The 16,659-nt window shown below is 45.6% G+C and overlaps 1 protein-coding gene across 2 annotated transcripts in view; it reads left to right on the top strand.

The window, feature by feature from the left end:
• RIPOR1 (RHO family interacting cell polarization regulator 1) overlaps positions 1–16,659 on the top strand; it is a 173,994-nt gene that overhangs the window by 51,151 nt on the left and 106,184 nt on the right. The window lies entirely within an intron of this gene.

Below are 16,659 nucleotides of genomic sequence, written 5' to 3'. Positions count from 1 at the left end.
GGGCAGCTGCTGTTTACTGACCCGGAGACCTGCAGGGCTGTGTGGGCAGCAGGGCAGCGGCTGTGGGGTCTGCCCTCCCATATACCGGGGGCAGCGGCTGTGGGGTCTGCCGCCCTCCCATATACCGGGGGCAGCGGCTGTGGGGTCTGCCGCCCTCCCATATACCGGGGGCAGCGGCTGTGGGGTCTGCCGCCCTCCCATATACCGGGGGCAGCGGCTGTGGGGTCTGCCGCCCTCCCATATACCGGGGGCAGCGGCTGTGGGGTCTGCCGCCCTCCCATATACCGGGGGCAGCGGCTGTGGGGTCTGCCGCCCTCCCATATACCGGGGGCAGCGGCTGTGGGGTCTGCCGCCCTCCCATATACCGGGGGCAGCGGCTGTGGGGTCTGCCGCCCTCCCATATACCGGGGGCAGCGGCTGTGGGGTCTGCCGCCCTCCCATATACCGGGGGCAGCGGCTGTGGGGTCTGCCGCCCTCCCATATACCGGGGGCAGCGGCTGTGGGGTCTGCCGCCCTCCCATATACCGGGGGCAGCGGCTGTGGGGTCTGCCGCCCTCCCATATACCGGGGGCAGCGGCTGTGGGGTCTGCCGCCCTCCCATATACCGGGGGCAGCGGCTGTGGGGTCTGCCGCCCTCCCATATACCGGGGGCAGCGGCTGTGGGGTCTGCCGCCCTCCCATATACCGGGGGCAGCGGCTGTGGGGTCTGCCGCCCTCCCATATACCGGGGGCAGCGGCTGTGGGGTCTGCCGCCCTCCCATATACCGGGGGCAGCGGCTGTGGGGTCTGCCGCCCTCCCATATACCGGGGGCAGCGGCTGTGGGGTCTGCCGCCCTCCCATATACCGGGGGCAGCGGCTGTGGGGTCTGCCGCCCTCCCATATACCGGGGGCAGCGGCTGTGGGGTCTGCCGCCCTCCCATATACCGGGGGCAGCGGCTGTGGGGTCTGCCGCCCTCCCATATACCGGGGGCAGCGGCTGTGGGGTCTGCCGCCCTCCCATATACCGGGGGCAGCGGCTGTGGGGTCTGCCGCCCTCCCATATACCGGGGGCAGCGGCTGTGGGGTCTGCCGCCCTCCCATATACCGGGGGCAGCGGCTGTGGGGTCTGCCGCCCTCCCATATACCGGGGGCAGCGGCTGTGGGGTCTGCCGCCCTCCCATATACCGGGGGCAGCGGCTGTGGGGTCTGCCGCCCTCCCATATACCGGGGGCAGCGGCTGTGGGGTCTGCCGCCCTCCCATATACCGGGGGCAGCGGCTGTGGGGTCTGCCGCCCTCCCATATACCGGGGGCTGCGGCTGTGGGGTCTGCCGCCCTCCCATATACCGGGGGCTGCGGCTGTGGGGTCTGCCGCCCTCCCATATACCGGGGGCTGCGGCTGTGGGGTCTGCCGCCCTCCCATATACCGGGGGCTGCGGCTGTGGGGTCTGCCGCCCTCCCATATACCGGGGGCAGCGGCTGTGGGGTCTGCCGCCCTCCCATATACCGGGGGCTGCGGCTGTGGGGTCTGCCGCCCTCCCATATACCGGGGGCTGCGGCTGTGGGGTCTGCCGCCCTCCCATATACCGGGGGCTGCGGCTGTGGGGTCTGCCGCCCTCCCATATACCGGGGGCCGTGGGGTCTGCCGCCCTCCCATATACCGGGGGCAGCGGCTGTGGGGTCTGGAGATCAGCAGTGATTATGAGGTTGATTATGAGGTGGCCCTTGGGGTGATCCTTCTGCCCCCTCTTTGCTTCCATTTTTCTTTCTCGCCTCCAAATATTTTTTAATAATATTATTATTTTGGGCCAGTACTTCTACCTGAACTAGTCTGTTGTACAAATATCATACGAATCTGCAGTTGCCTATGCAGCCCCCTGTAGAGTTGCAGTGTATTGGACGATTAGGCCTAAGACATCCGGCATGAAAATCAGTGCGATAAAACATCGCATTCCACTCAGACCAATATGTCTTAGCACCCATGAGCGATTATTTTCTCAGCCCTAATCAGACCGAGAAAACAATCGCAGCATGCTGCGGGTGTAATGCAATCCTTGTTTCTCTCGCACCCATTCAAGTCTATGGGGCGAGAGAAAAATCGCACTGCACTCGCGGTACACCGGTGTATTGCTAGTGCAGGGCGAGAATGGCAATAGCCGACTGGTCTCCTATGAAGCCCGGAAGAGTCTTCAGTAGCTCCGGCTCCTGTGACAATGCGATCACCAGCTGCAATGAACGGTGCGGGCAACTGATGCTCGGATGGGCGCGACTCGAGCACCAAGTATAATGGAAGTCAGTGGGAAACCTTAGTGTTTTTCCGGAAGATTTCCTGCAAAAATGCTCAAGTTCCCCATTGACTTCCATTATACTCGATGCCCAAGTCACACTCATCCAAGTATCTGACTGCTCATTACAAGTACCGAGCATGGTAGTGCCCGCTCATCACTAGTTACGAGTACTGAGCACCCGAGCATGGTAGTGCCTGCTCATCACTAGTTACGAGTATAGAGCACCCGAGCATGGTAGTGCCCGCTCATCACTAGTTACGAGTACTGAGCACCCGAGCATGGTAGTGCCCGCTCATCACTAGTTACGAGTACTGAGCACCCGAGCATGGTAGTGCCCGCTCATCACTAGTTACCAGTACTGAGCACCTGATCATGGTAGTGGCCGCTCATCACTAGTTACGAGTACTGAGCATGGTAGTGGCCGCTCATCACTAGTTACGAGTACTGAGCATGGTAGTGCCCGCTCATCACTAGTTACCAGTACTGAGCACCTGATCATGGTAGTGCCCGCTCATCACTAGTTACGAGTACTGAGCATGGTAGTGCCCGCTCATCACTAGTTACGAGTACTGAGCATGGTAGTGCTCGCTCATCACTAGTTACGAGTACTGAGCACTTGAGCATGGTAGTGGCCGCTCATCACTAGTTACGAGTACTGAGCATGGTAGTGCCCGCTCATCACTAGTTACGAGTACTGAGCATGGTAGTGCCCGCTCATCACTAGTTACCAGTACTGAGCACCCGAGCATGGTAGTGCTCGCTCATCACTAGTTACGAGTACTGAGCACCTGAGCATGGTAGTGCCCGCTCATCACTAGTTACGAGTACTGAGCATGGTAGTGCCCGCTCATCACTAGTTACCAGTACTGAGCACCCGAGCATGGTAGTGCTCGCTCATCACTAGGTACGAGTACTGAGCACCCGAGCATGGTAGTGCCCGCTCATCACTAGTTACGAGTACCGAGCACCCGAGCATGGTAGTGCCCGCTCATCACTAGTTACGAGTACCGAGCACCCGAGCATGGTAGTGCCCGCTCATCACTAGTTACGAGTACAGAGCATGGTAGTGCCCGTTCATCACTAGTTACCAGTACTGAGCACCCGAGCATGGTAGTGCCCGCTCATCACTAGTTACGAGTACCGAGCACCCGAGCATGGTAGTGCCCGCTCATCACTAGTTACGAGTACAGAGCACCCGAGCATGGTAGTGCCCACTCATCACTAGTAATAACCAATCACATTTTGATATGAAAGTAACAGCTGTAATATGATTGGTTCTTTAAAGGAATTTTCCACCAGTCACTGGTCCCCTCCATCCGGTCACTTGACCCCAGAGGCCACTGATCAGCTGATGGAGCGACTGGTCATTAGCATCACTGCTGGTCTTGGTGGAGACCACAAATCTTGAAGGGTTGAAAATACACTTATGCGCTTTTTTTTCCAAAAATATAAAGTGCTGAGTTTTTCATTATCTTCTTATATATGTCTGTAAAACCTTGCAGTGTTGATGGAAGCTGCATGTCCTTTTCTTCCTGGTAGCGGTGATATGGCATTATATGGGACTGCAGTGCCAAGATTTCCTTTAAAATATCAATAAAGGTCAGGAAAAAGGAGGCCAAAATGTCATGCGGTGTGCAGGAGATTATCCAATATCGGGGGGTGCAAATGAAAAGTGACAGTCGCCCCCAGCAATCGATGGTCACTGCTTGCATTTACCAAAGGGCCTATGAAACCTGAGGGGTGGAATCCGATTCTTTTGCACCTTTCCTGCGTATAAGGAGTGTAAGATTCTGGCTCGCGGCTGAAGATCGCACTCTGCCAAAATGGACGTGTGTCAGGTTGTGACCAGCCAGTTATGGCTACACAAAGTTCAGACATCTATTGTTTCTTGCAGCCCCCCGACGACCACCTTGACTTCACAATATGGGGCCCCCAGAGTTGCCGCATGGGTCCCCAGATTAGACCGGACCTGTCAGCAGTTTTTGCCCTTCTTTTTTTTCCCTCGCTCCCCCAAGTATTCCTTTTTTTTTTTTTTTTTTTTTTTAAATCCACCATATGGTTCTGGAGATATGGGCCTTTTAATTTATTGCTCATTTTTTTTCTGGCGCTCTCGGTAATTATACAGACACATGATTCATTTTGCAGCAAAATCTGTTGTGACAATTATCCGCGTCTCTGTACTTCCCCCAACACAAGTCGTAGTGGAGCTGATTTATCTGGCACGGCTCATAGGGGGCCTGATTTATCCGGCACGGCTCGTAGCGGGGCCGATTTATCCGGCACGGCTCGTAGCGGGGCCGATTTATCCGGCACGGCTCGTAGCGGGGCCGATTTATCCGGCACCATGTTCTTGGTACTGAACTTCTCTAACGGTTTAACAAGACTTTTAGGTTCGAGCTGTCAATCAATAGACCCGGAAATCTTTCTGTCCGTCAGTCGTGTATGCTGGAACTATTGCTGCCATCTATAAGGGTACGTTGCGTTCTCTGATCGAACCAGGACTGCACTTTTTCAAACTGTGCCGCCTCGAGTTTGCTGAAAACAAAACAAGGGGGGGGGGGGTAAAAAAAAAAAAAAGGAAACTGCAAGCAAAAAGGAAATGGCTTTTTTTAAAGGAAGTGGTCTGCACCGTGCAACCTTTGTAACAAAGTAACCAGAGGGTTTTATCATATTTATCGCAATATTTGTAAACAAATTGTCGCTTTATTATTGGCCTAATCCAACCTTAATGGGTAACTGCGGGATCCGACTGCACACGGATGTTTCCTAGTCCGGGGCCTCTGAGTAACAAGCCGTTAAAGAAATTGTTTTTGGATATATAGAAGATATAATAGAATATTAAAAGATATATATATATATATATAATGTATGTATGTATGTGTGTGTATATATATATATATATATATATATATATTATAATCTCTATCATCTTTTTTTTTTTTTTTAATATTACTACCTTGAGTCCCAGCCGCAGAACCTTCCCAAATTACTTCTTTGCCATTTTTCGTTTCTTGAAGACATCGCCATCTTTGCCCACCTTTTCCCATTTCTTAGACCCTGTCGTATCCCCCCTTTACCACCATTTGTGTTTCTTATAGGCAGCCACTTTTTTGGGGGACAGGTTTTCGTGATCTCCCAGAACGGGACCCGTTATGTGGCATGCATTATCCAGAAGACCATATTTTTTCTTATATCTTTTGTAGTTACTTTTTTATTTGTAACACTTCAGTGGAATTATCATAAACGTTCTGACTTTTCTGCTTTCTGATACTTTGTGTTTCTTTGCTTGTTACTCAGAGGAGACTTTTATTCTCTTATGGTATAAACAGGAATTTGGTTTTCTGTGCCTCGGCTGCAGCTGTCACACATTCCTCATCTTGTCTCCATATGTTCGGAAATACTGTTACTCATTACACGTTGGCTGAACCTCGCGGAGATTGTGTCCTAGCGCGGGCGGCCATACTTCATACAGTGTCATCATGCTCCCATATAGAACATTAAGGGACCTCCAGGAGGGAGTCGAAATCTAAGTTGGTGTTTAAACTGATGCCCAAAAAATCTATGCCATATGTTTTGATTAAAATATTCAAACAGGGAGTAAATTGTCTGATAAGATTCAATGTTAATATAGGCTGGAAGTGAGCTCGGTGTGTCTCTCCCAGTAATATAGGCTGGATGTGAGCTCTGTGTGTCTCTCCCAGTAATATAGGCTGGATGTGAGCTCTGTGTGTCTCTCCCAGTAATATAGGCTGGATGTGAGGTCTGTGTGTCTCTCCCAGTAATATAGGCTGGATGTGAGCTCGGTGTGTGTCTCCCAGTAATATAAGCTGGATGTGAGCTCTGTGTGTCTCTCCCAGTAATATAGGCTGGATGTGAGCTCTGTGTGTCTCTCCCAGTAATATAGGCTGGATGTGAGCTCTGTGTGTCTCTCCCAGTAATATAGGCTGGATGTGAGGTCTGTGTGTCTCTCCCAGTAATATAGGCTGGATGTGAGGTCTGTGTGTCTCTCCCAGTAATATAGGCTGGATGTGAGCTCTGTGTGTCTCTCCCAGTAATATAGGCTGGATGTGAGCTCTGTGTGTCTCCGTGAAATATATACATGTGCGTCTATAGATTGATCTACCATTGTATAGGAGACTGAACTGATCCTTGCCTGCGTGAGCTGTCCCTATATTCTACTTATCAGCCATAGTTCCTCTCCTCAGCAGAATACTGAGGAATATTTCTACTTTTCTGTCCTTCAGGCATTTCCTGTCTCAGAATTCTTCCATGCCGAATCCCCGCATCTTTGACTGATGCTGTTTTGTTTAGTTTTCTTTTCTTTTTTTGTTGCTATTGAAATGGATAATAAATAGGCTTTACAGGATAAAGCGATGGTATTCTACTAAATGTGTCCATTCCACCAGCAGCAGGACCACTACGGCCTGTGATTAGCTGCAGTGGTCAATGCGTTATTAGCAAATCAACAGATTATGTGCTGCTCAATTCACCTGACCGCTGCAGCCAATCACAGGCTGGAGGAACTGTGATTAATCCTTTTTCAGCACAGATCACGGAGCAGCGTGCGCTGGATCCAGATAGGTGAGCAGGGCGTAACTAAGGAAGCTTCATTTTACTATTTTTGCTCTGACCGAGAAAAAGTAGTTACATGGATTTAGCTGGAAAGGGAACCTGTAATATCCAGAGAATAAATTTATCTGCAGATTGTCATGGCCGAAAGTGTTGGCACCCTTTAAATTGTTCTAGAAAATTAAGTATTTCTCAAAGAAAATTTTTGTGACTACACGCTTTGTTATACACGTTTATTTCCTTTGTGTGTATTGGAATGACACAAGGCAAACTGGACATAATTATTAACAAAACACCCAAAATGAGCGGGACAAAATTGTTGGCACCTTTCCAAAATTGTGGGAAAACATTGGTTCAAGCACGTGATGCTTGATCAAACTCACCTGTGGCAAATAACAGGTGTGGGCAATATGAAAATCACACCTGAAACCAGATAAAAAGGGGAGAAGTTGATGCAATCTTTGCATTGTGTGTCTGTGTGTGTGCAATACTAAGCATGGAGAACAGAAAGAGGAGAAGAAAACTGTCTCAGAACCAAAATTGTTGAAAAATATCAACAATCTCAAGTTCCAAGTCCATCTCCAGAGATCTTGATGTTCCTTTATCCATGATGCGCAGCAGAATCAAGAAATTTTCAACCTAATGGCACTGTAGCTAATATCCTTCGATGTTGATGGCAGACTTGCTTGTCTGATAATTAAGTGGACTTATTATTTTATTATGCTTTACAGATGACCTAATCACTGTCCCCATTGGGGCTCACAATCCACTATGTCTTTGGCGTGTGAAACCAGAGAAAACCTACATGACGAACATACAAACTCCTTACAGATGTCGTCCTTGGTGGGATTTGAACCCCGGACCCCAGCGCTGCAGGCTTCACTTCTCTCCTGTTTTTGGGTTGTCTATCAATATGAGACAGTTTTCTTCTCACTGGGGACAATCCTCAACTTCTCTAGGAAGTTCTTTCTTGTTCCACTACTGAAGGATTGACCATCGGTGGAGATGGTAATGTATCTGGCCTCGGGAGACCGCTACGGTATTCGCATGCTGTCAGAGTCCCCAGCAGAGTAATTTTTTGTCGGACAGAGCAGGCCGGCCGGTGTTTGAACTCATTTACTTTCCCTTGGATCTCCTGGGCTTCCAAGGTCCTTTCTGGAGGGAGAAAACACATCTGCTCCACAGAATCTATTATAATTCCCAGAAACACAATTTCTCGTTTTGCCTGAAGCGTTGAACAGATGTTGGACTTTTTCCAACTTAGTTGTGACCATATCTGGCATGTGAAGAGATTAGAGGCTTCAGATCTTCGATGACTTTTCCACCAAATATAGATCTTTTCGGTACAGTACGATCAATGTGTCTGATCTTTTCAGAAAGCCACAAAATCCACCATGACTTTAAAAAAGCTATACATTTATACCGTAGTAGATGCAGGTCCCATCAAGAGAGTCCTGAATCTTTCTCAGGAACAGGTCTCGGTCACCCTCGGCTGTCGGTGAAGAGTTGGTCGGAATTCCTGCCCGTTTCTATGAGAATTTCGACCACCTCTCTACTGATGGCCGAGTGTGACTGGGCCCTAATCTGGTTGAGATGGATCCCACCAATCTCAATTCATTTGTTTTTCAATCCCATCTGTAATCATTCCTCTAATTTCTTTTGTAACCTGATATAAATTTGTCTAGGGTTAAGGCCCCATTCACACTTCCAAGTTTTGAACATGACAAGGTGATGACTTGGTGTCCAAATTCTCGGTCTGTTTGAGCATCTGTGGAATGGGCTGGAAAAAAAAATGATGACCTGATGTTGGCCACCACCGGACACTTTCAGAGGTCTTGTTGTCCATGCCTCAATGTTAAGGCCCCGTTACACGCAACTATGTATCTAACGATATATCGCTGGGGGGGTCACGGATTCCGTGACGCACATCCGGCATCGTTAGCGACGTCGTTGCGTGTGACACCAATGAACGACCTTTTAACGATGGAAAATACTCACCAAATCGTCCATCGTTGACACGTCGTTCCTTTTCAAAAAATCGTTGATTGTTGAGGATGCAGGTTGTTCGTCGTTCCCGAGCCAGCACACATCGCTACATGTGACACCTCAGGAACGACGAACTACAGCTTACCTGCGACCGCCGGCAATGAGGAAGAAAGGAGGTGGGCGGGATGTTACGGCTGCTCATCTCCGCCCCTCCGCTTCTATTGGGCGGCCGCTTAGTGACGCCGCACGAACCGCCCCCTTAGAAAGGAGGAGGTTCTCCGGCCACAGCGACGTCGCTAGGCAGGTAAGTAGTGTGACAGCTCCTAACGATATTGCACGCCACGGGCAGCGATTTGCCCGTGATGCACAAACGACGGGGGTGGGTACGCTCGCTAGCAATATCGCTGCGTGTAAAGCCCCCTTTAGAGTTGGTTATTGGACCTACACACTTTACTCAAGTGGTTTGGCTGATCATCCCATGCTTTGCTATCAATTCTATGATGAATCCGCATGAGTAACATATGGGCAACTGTAGCCAGTACCATCTCTGCTTACTGTGGTTATACCGTGATTATTTCCCTCTTTTTATTCTTCTAAATCAGTGGTTCCCAAACTCCAGTCCTCCCCCCAACAGGTCATGTTTTCAGGATTTCCTTAATATAGCACAGGTGATGCCTTGATAATGATTCAATCACCTGTTCAATAGTAAGGAAATCCTGAAAACATGACCTGTTGGGGGCCGTGAGGACTGGAGTTTAGGAAACCCTGTTCTAAATGAACAATATAGCAATACAGTCATGGGGGATGAGCTGTTATCTATGATATAACTGTTTCACAGGAGCCGCATAATCATAATCAGTATCTGTGATAGGCGTTTCTTTCCCTTCACCTTCTCTCTGGACACACACGTGGTATATATTACACTCCGCCTGTAATATATGGTGAAAATGAAAGGATGGGTTCATTTTCCGCTAGATCTCCTTGGAATTACACGGCTTTGTTTTCTAAAGCTAAGTCACCAGGACTACATGTATGAAGAAACTACGTGCACTATACTGCTGAAGTTGTCCGGAGAGGAGGGGAAGGGAAAGTAACTCCTATCACAGTTACTGATCATGATTATTCAGCTCCTGTGAAAGCTATATCGTAGATAACAGCTCATCCTTCGTGACTGTATTGCTATAATATGTGTGTGTTTATACAAATATATATATTTATTCATTATATGTGTGTGTGTGAGATATATAGATATATATATATATATATATATAACACACACACACACACACACACACACATACATACATACACATACATACACATACACATATATATATATATATATATATATATATATATATATATATATATAATATATATATAATATATACACACACATATATACATACATATATATATATATATATATATATATATATATATATATATATATATATATATATATATATATATATATATATTCACAATCACATACACCGTCTGATAATGGAATACATATCTTTTAAATAGTTGGTGTGCTGCTTTAATACATTTGTTTACCAAGTGTCCCCCCCCCCCCCCCAATGTCAGGATAAGGATTAGTATATGACAAATTAGCAGCTACACCCACTTTTCAAAGTTTCTTTGATGACTGATACTGCTGGTAATTTGGATTGCTGGGGTTTATTATCCATGAATACCGGGGTTGTTGGTTGTGTCATTGGCCGTGTGTAATTGTCATTAGAGCGCAGTGACCGCTGCAGCTGTACTTGTAAGTATTAACTATCATCAGGTCTTTTTCAGATGATATACCAATGTTTAAGCCCACGGTGACACATGCTGTATATGTATGCCGCTGGTGGCTGGTATTTAATTTTTTTTATTTATTGTTTGCCTATCACCATCTATACTTTGAAAACATAAAACACAAACTTTCATTTTTCATACTGGGCGTTATCATTTTGTCTAATAAAAGATTCATTACTTTCTGTCCTGTACAGAAGACTTTTCAGCAATCTCATTATCAGCACAGACCAGATTATAATGAAAGGGAACACCCTCTATATACAGTAAATAAGACAGGATTCACAATAGGTGATACCACAGCTCACATTCTCCTCCTCCTATATAATGACTGAAAACACTGGATCCAACATTCACAATGATATCACAGCTCACCTCCTCCTCCTGTACAATGACTGATAACACTTCTATATACAGTAAATAATCTGAGATCCACCATTCACAATAGGTGATGTTACAGCTCAACTCCTCCTCCTGTACAATGACTGATAACAACTCTATATAAAGTAGATACAACAGGATCCACCATTCACGATAGGTGATATCACAGCTCACCTCCTCCCCTCCTGTACAATGACTGATAACACGGGATCCAATATTCACAATTAAATCACAGCTCACCACCTCCTCCTGTACAATGATTGATAACTCTGCTATATAACTAGATAGCACAGGATCCAAAATTCACTAGAGGTGAATTCACAGCTCACTTACGCCTCCTCCTGTGCAATGACTGATAACTCTATATACAGTAGATTACACAGGATCCACCATTCACAATAGGTGATATCACAGCTCACCACCTCCCGCTCCTGTAGAATGACTGATAACACCTATATACAGTAGATAAGATATGATTTACAATAGGTGATATCACAGCTCACCTGCTACTCCTCCTGTACAATGACTGATAACACAGAATCCACCATTCACAAGAGATGTCACAGCTCCCCTCCTCCTCCTCCTGTACAATGAATGATAACACCTCTATATACAGTAGATAACACAGGATCCACAATTCAGAATAGGTGATATCACAAGTTGCCTCCTCCTGTACTATGACTGACAATGCCTCTACATAGAGTACATAACACAGGATCCACCATTCACAATAGGTGATGTCACAGCTCACCTCCTCCTCCTGTACAATGAGTTTACCCAGATCAGAGCATACTCAGTCTATTTATGCTAAAGCAGGTTGCAGGCCAGGTCGTAGGTGTCTAGTATTTGACCTACTGTCAAGTGTAAAAATTGCAATTTTTTTTTTTCTTTTCTTTCATATAGATCATGACTTAAAAAAATCCAATTTTTTTTATTTTTTTTTTTAAATAAAAACATTATATATATATAATATATGCATGCAGACATACACACACTGATAACCAAAAAAAAAATAAAATTATTATTATGTATCATGTAAACCTTCCCCTCGAAGACTAGTACATTCATCCATATACGTATTTTGATTCCAGTATGTGACAACGCCTCTCACAAACTGGGAGAAAAGAGGAGGAAAAAAAAAATCCCTTCTGTTTCTCTGCACAGATGTCACAATGTTTCACACAGGTTTGGAGGACGCAGGAGCACAGAATTTTCAATAAAATCTATCAAACTACAAAAGCTAAAACTCGGAGCGCCCACGCCAGTGGTGTAGTAGGTGTTGATAATGGCGTCTTTGTTCTTTCAAGGTTTCTTTTAGTTTTCAGAATATTACAGAAGATCCTCGAGATTGTTTTGTTGACGAATTACACGATTTTCAGATTCAAGGGCCCAATTAAATCTTGCTTGAAATAAAAATATAAAGACATAATCTCGGAGCTGAACAATAAAAAATGACACCTTTTTTGTAGAGATCCGATGTTCCAGTCCTGAGATATCTAGTGTAGAAGCCGTATGCAAATCAGCCTTGGGGGCGTGTCAGTGACTCCACTGCTACTTCCTCCTCCACGCCCCCAAAGCACTTCCAGCCTCATTTGCATAAATCTTCTACACTAGATATCTCAGGACTGGAACATCGGATCTCTACAGAAAAGGTATCATTTTTATTGGAGAACAAGCAGCTATGCATTGATTCCATGACTTGTATATGTAAAAAACTCCTGATGGGTCCCTTTTAAGTCTATTAAACCCAGTGCTCCGTTAGATTCTCTGTCTTCCAGCAATGAATGGTGTAACATGTTCTTCTCACTGAGTCACCGTGATGCGCTTCCTCTTTGTGCTCCTGCCATAAATGGCGTTCAAGCTATTTATAATGTTTCTCTTGATGTTACGACTATCTGCGTGGTCCGGTCGCTTAGAGGATGTCTTCACATGTGCTGTTTTGATGAGGTTTTTAGAGGCGAAGCAGACGGAAGCGACGGCTTCAAGCATGAAGGCTTTGGAGTTGGGCTTCAAATGAAGAAATATACAATGAAATAAATAAATATTTAATCCCTTGCTGATGTTGTACGTTTGCCCACTGACAAACACATGAACAGTCTATAATTTTTAAGGGTAGGTTCATTTTAGCAATGAGACCTAAGCCACACGGCATGAAAATCGGTGCGAGTGGAATGTGATCAAACATTGCGTACCAATCAGACCAATATTAGCCGGCACCCATGAGCGATTATTTTCTCGGCCCCAATCGGACCGAGAAAACAATCGCAGCATGCTGCGAGTGTAATGGGATCATTGTTTCTCTCGCACCCATTCAAGTCTATGGGGTGAGAGAAAGATTGCACTGTCCTCGCGTTACACTGGTGTAACGTGAGTGCAGGGCGAGTATGGCAATAGCCGGCAACGTAGGAGAAAGGGAGATAAATCCCTCCCCTCCGCAGCACTGGACCGCCTCTCCTCATCGCCGGCCCGCCCCCCGCAGCTGTGGTCCGATCGGACCTCAGTCGCATTGACACTCGCTTGACACTCGGCTCCTGCTGTGCTGCCAGCGTGAGCCGAGTGTCATGCGAGGATCGCAGTAGTCCCCGTGTGGCCCCGGCCATAGAGATAAAATCTGGAGGAGACTAAATGGTGTATTATCCCAGTGGAGCAGGAAAAAGGAGTTTTGGAAAAACTCACATTGGGGAGTTGAGAGGGTCACAACTACCATTAATGCATAGTATCAAACCAGGTAGGCTGCCACGTACCCAGCAGATGCAAATAGTAGCAGGAAAGGGTTAATCGCGCTGCCATGGATATAAACAGGAGATGAATTCAAGGATTAATCTTCGTGATTGTTATTATTCAATGCGTTTCAGAGTCCAAATGACTCCTTCATCCGGAGTCAATAACCATTGATGAAGGTTTTTGATTCCTGTGGGTGTGCTAACATGCTAAGAGGTCGGACTAGTCGGAGGATATAACGCCCTTGGGACTAGTCCCCTCGCTCATTAGCATATGATAAAGGATCTTTAGGAATACTTTTACTAAAGATCTCTATGCTAGTGTATACAGGGACGGTTAGGCAGGGATTAGCAATATGCACCCTGAACTGCTCATGGCTCTGGGCGCATATTGCGCCTGACAGGTTCCCCTTAAGTCTTGTTTGATGGGGGGATCAAATACTTATTTCTGTCTGCAAAATACAAATGTATGCAATGTGATTTTTCTGGATTTTATTTTGGATATTCTATCTCTCACTGTTAAAATGAACCTACCCTTAAAATTATATAGACTGTTCACGTCTTTGTCAGTTGGTAAATGTACAAAATCAGCAAGGGATGAAATAATTATTATTATTTTTTTTTTTCACTGTATATTTAGTCGCTATTGAACCCATTCTACACTTGGGTGTCGATGATTTAGCATTGGAGCGGGACTTTGTGGGTCAGGGGTTATCTCAAAAAAGACCCCCATGGACAAATAAATTAATATACACCTGCCCATAATTGTCCAAACACCATAGGATAAAATATATATTTTTATTTGTATAAATATTAAAAAATAGAGTAACACAATTAAACAGTGGAGAAGCAAATTGTATAATTATAGAAAGGGAAATTCAAAAGGCAGTATGTGCAAATATAAATACCAGAGGGACTACTATAAATAGGTAAAACTGTGCAAAAAAAAATGTTGAATGGTTTTAAATATCAATTAATGTATAGTCTGAAAAACTATAAAATAGAAAGAAATATTTATGTGAAATATTTTGGATTATCAGCCATCAAAAAGTAAAGTGCTCTAAAGTGAGTGCTGAAATTGAAATATACAGTCAGGTCCAGAAATATTTGGACAGTGACACAAGTTTTGTTATTTTAGCGGTTTACAAAAACATGTTCAGAAATACAATTATATATATAATATGGGCTGAAAGTGCACACTCCCAGCTGCAATATGAGAGTTTTCACATCCAAATCGGAGAAAGGGTTTAGGAATCATAGCTCTGTAATGCATAGCCTCCTCTTTTTAAAGGGACCAAAAGTAATTGGACAAGGGACTCTAAGGGCTGCAATTAACTCTGAAGGCGTCTCCCTCGTTAACCTGTAATCAATGAAGTAGTTAAAAGGTCTGGGGTTGATTACAGGTGTGTGGTTTTGCATTTGGAAGCTGTTGCTGTGACCAGACAACATGCGGTCTAAGGAACTCTCAATTGAGGTGAAGCAGAACATCCTGAGGCTGAAAAAAAAGAAAAAATCCATCACAGAGATGGCAGACATGCTTGGAGTAGCAAAATCAACAGTCGGGTACATTCTGAGAAAAAAGGAATTGACTGGTGAGCTTGGGAACTCAAAAAGGCCTGGGCGTCCACGGATGACAACAGTGGTGGATGATCGCCGCATACTTTCTTTGGTGAAGAAGAACCCGTTCACAACATCAACTGAAGTCCAGAACACTCTCAGTGAAGTAGGTGTATCTGTCTCTAAGTCAACAGTAAAGAGAAGACTCCATGAAAGTAAATACAAAGGGTTCACATCTAGATGCAAACCATTCATCAATTCCAAAAATAGACAGGCCAGAGTTAAATTTGCTGAAAAACCCCTCATGAAGCCAGCTCAGTTCTGGAAAATTATTCTATGGACAGATGAGACCAAGATCAACCTGTACCAGAATGATGGGAAGAAAAAAGTTTGGAGAAGAAAGGGAATGGCACATGATCCAAGGCACACCACATCCTCTGTAAAACATGGTGGAGGCAACGTGATGGCATGGGCATGCATGGCTTTCAATGGCACTGGGTCACTTGTGTTTATTGATGACATAACAGCAGACAAGAGTAGCCGGATGAATTCTGAAGTGTACCGGGATATACTTTCAGCCCAGATTCAGCCAAATGCCGCAAAGTTGATCGGACGGCGCTTCATAGTACAGATGGACAATGACCCCAAGCATACAGCCAAAGCTACCCAGGAGTTCATGAGTGCAAAAAAGTGGAACATTCTGCAATGGCCAAGTCAATCACCAGATCTTAACCCAATTGAGCATGCATTTCACTTGCTCAAATCCAGACTTAAGACGGAAAGACCCACAAACAAGCAAGACCTGAAGGCTGCGGCTGTAAAGGCCTGGCAAAGCATTAAGAAGGAGGAAACCCAGCGTTTGGTGATGTCCATGGGTTCCAGACTTAAGGCAGTGATTGCCTGCAAAGGATTCGCAACAAAATATTGAAAATAAAAATATTTTGTTTGGGTTTGGTTTTTGTCCAATTACTTTTGACCTCCTAAAATGTGGAGTGTTTGTAAAGAAATGTGACAATTCCTACAATTTCTATCAGATATTTTTGTTCAAACCTTCAAATTAAACGTTACAATCTGCACTTGAATTCTGTTGTAGAGGTTTCATTTCAAATCCAATGTGGTGGCATGCAGAGCCCAACTCGCCAAAATTGTGTCACTGTCCAAATATTTCTGGACGTAACTGTATGGTATGAAAAATGTTTAAATGTTTCATTACCTATGTGCAGAGTCAATGGGATTCATCTGCCTGCTACCCGACGTGCGTTTCATCCAGCATTGGACTTTCTCAAGGGATAGTGAGAAAGTGTCTTTATCTGCTCTTCCCCTGGCTGCTTTCCTCCCCTTTTTATTTAAATTTTGCTCTGCGGCCGCCGCCATCAT

Source organism: Anomaloglossus baeobatrachus, chromosome 10 (assembly GCF_048569485.1).
Source record: "Anomaloglossus baeobatrachus isolate aAnoBae1 chromosome 10, aAnoBae1.hap1, whole genome shotgun sequence".
Classification (NCBI taxonomy): domain Eukaryota; kingdom Metazoa; phylum Chordata; class Amphibia; order Anura; family Aromobatidae; genus Anomaloglossus; species Anomaloglossus baeobatrachus.
This window is presented reverse-complemented; position numbering and strand designations above follow the sequence as displayed.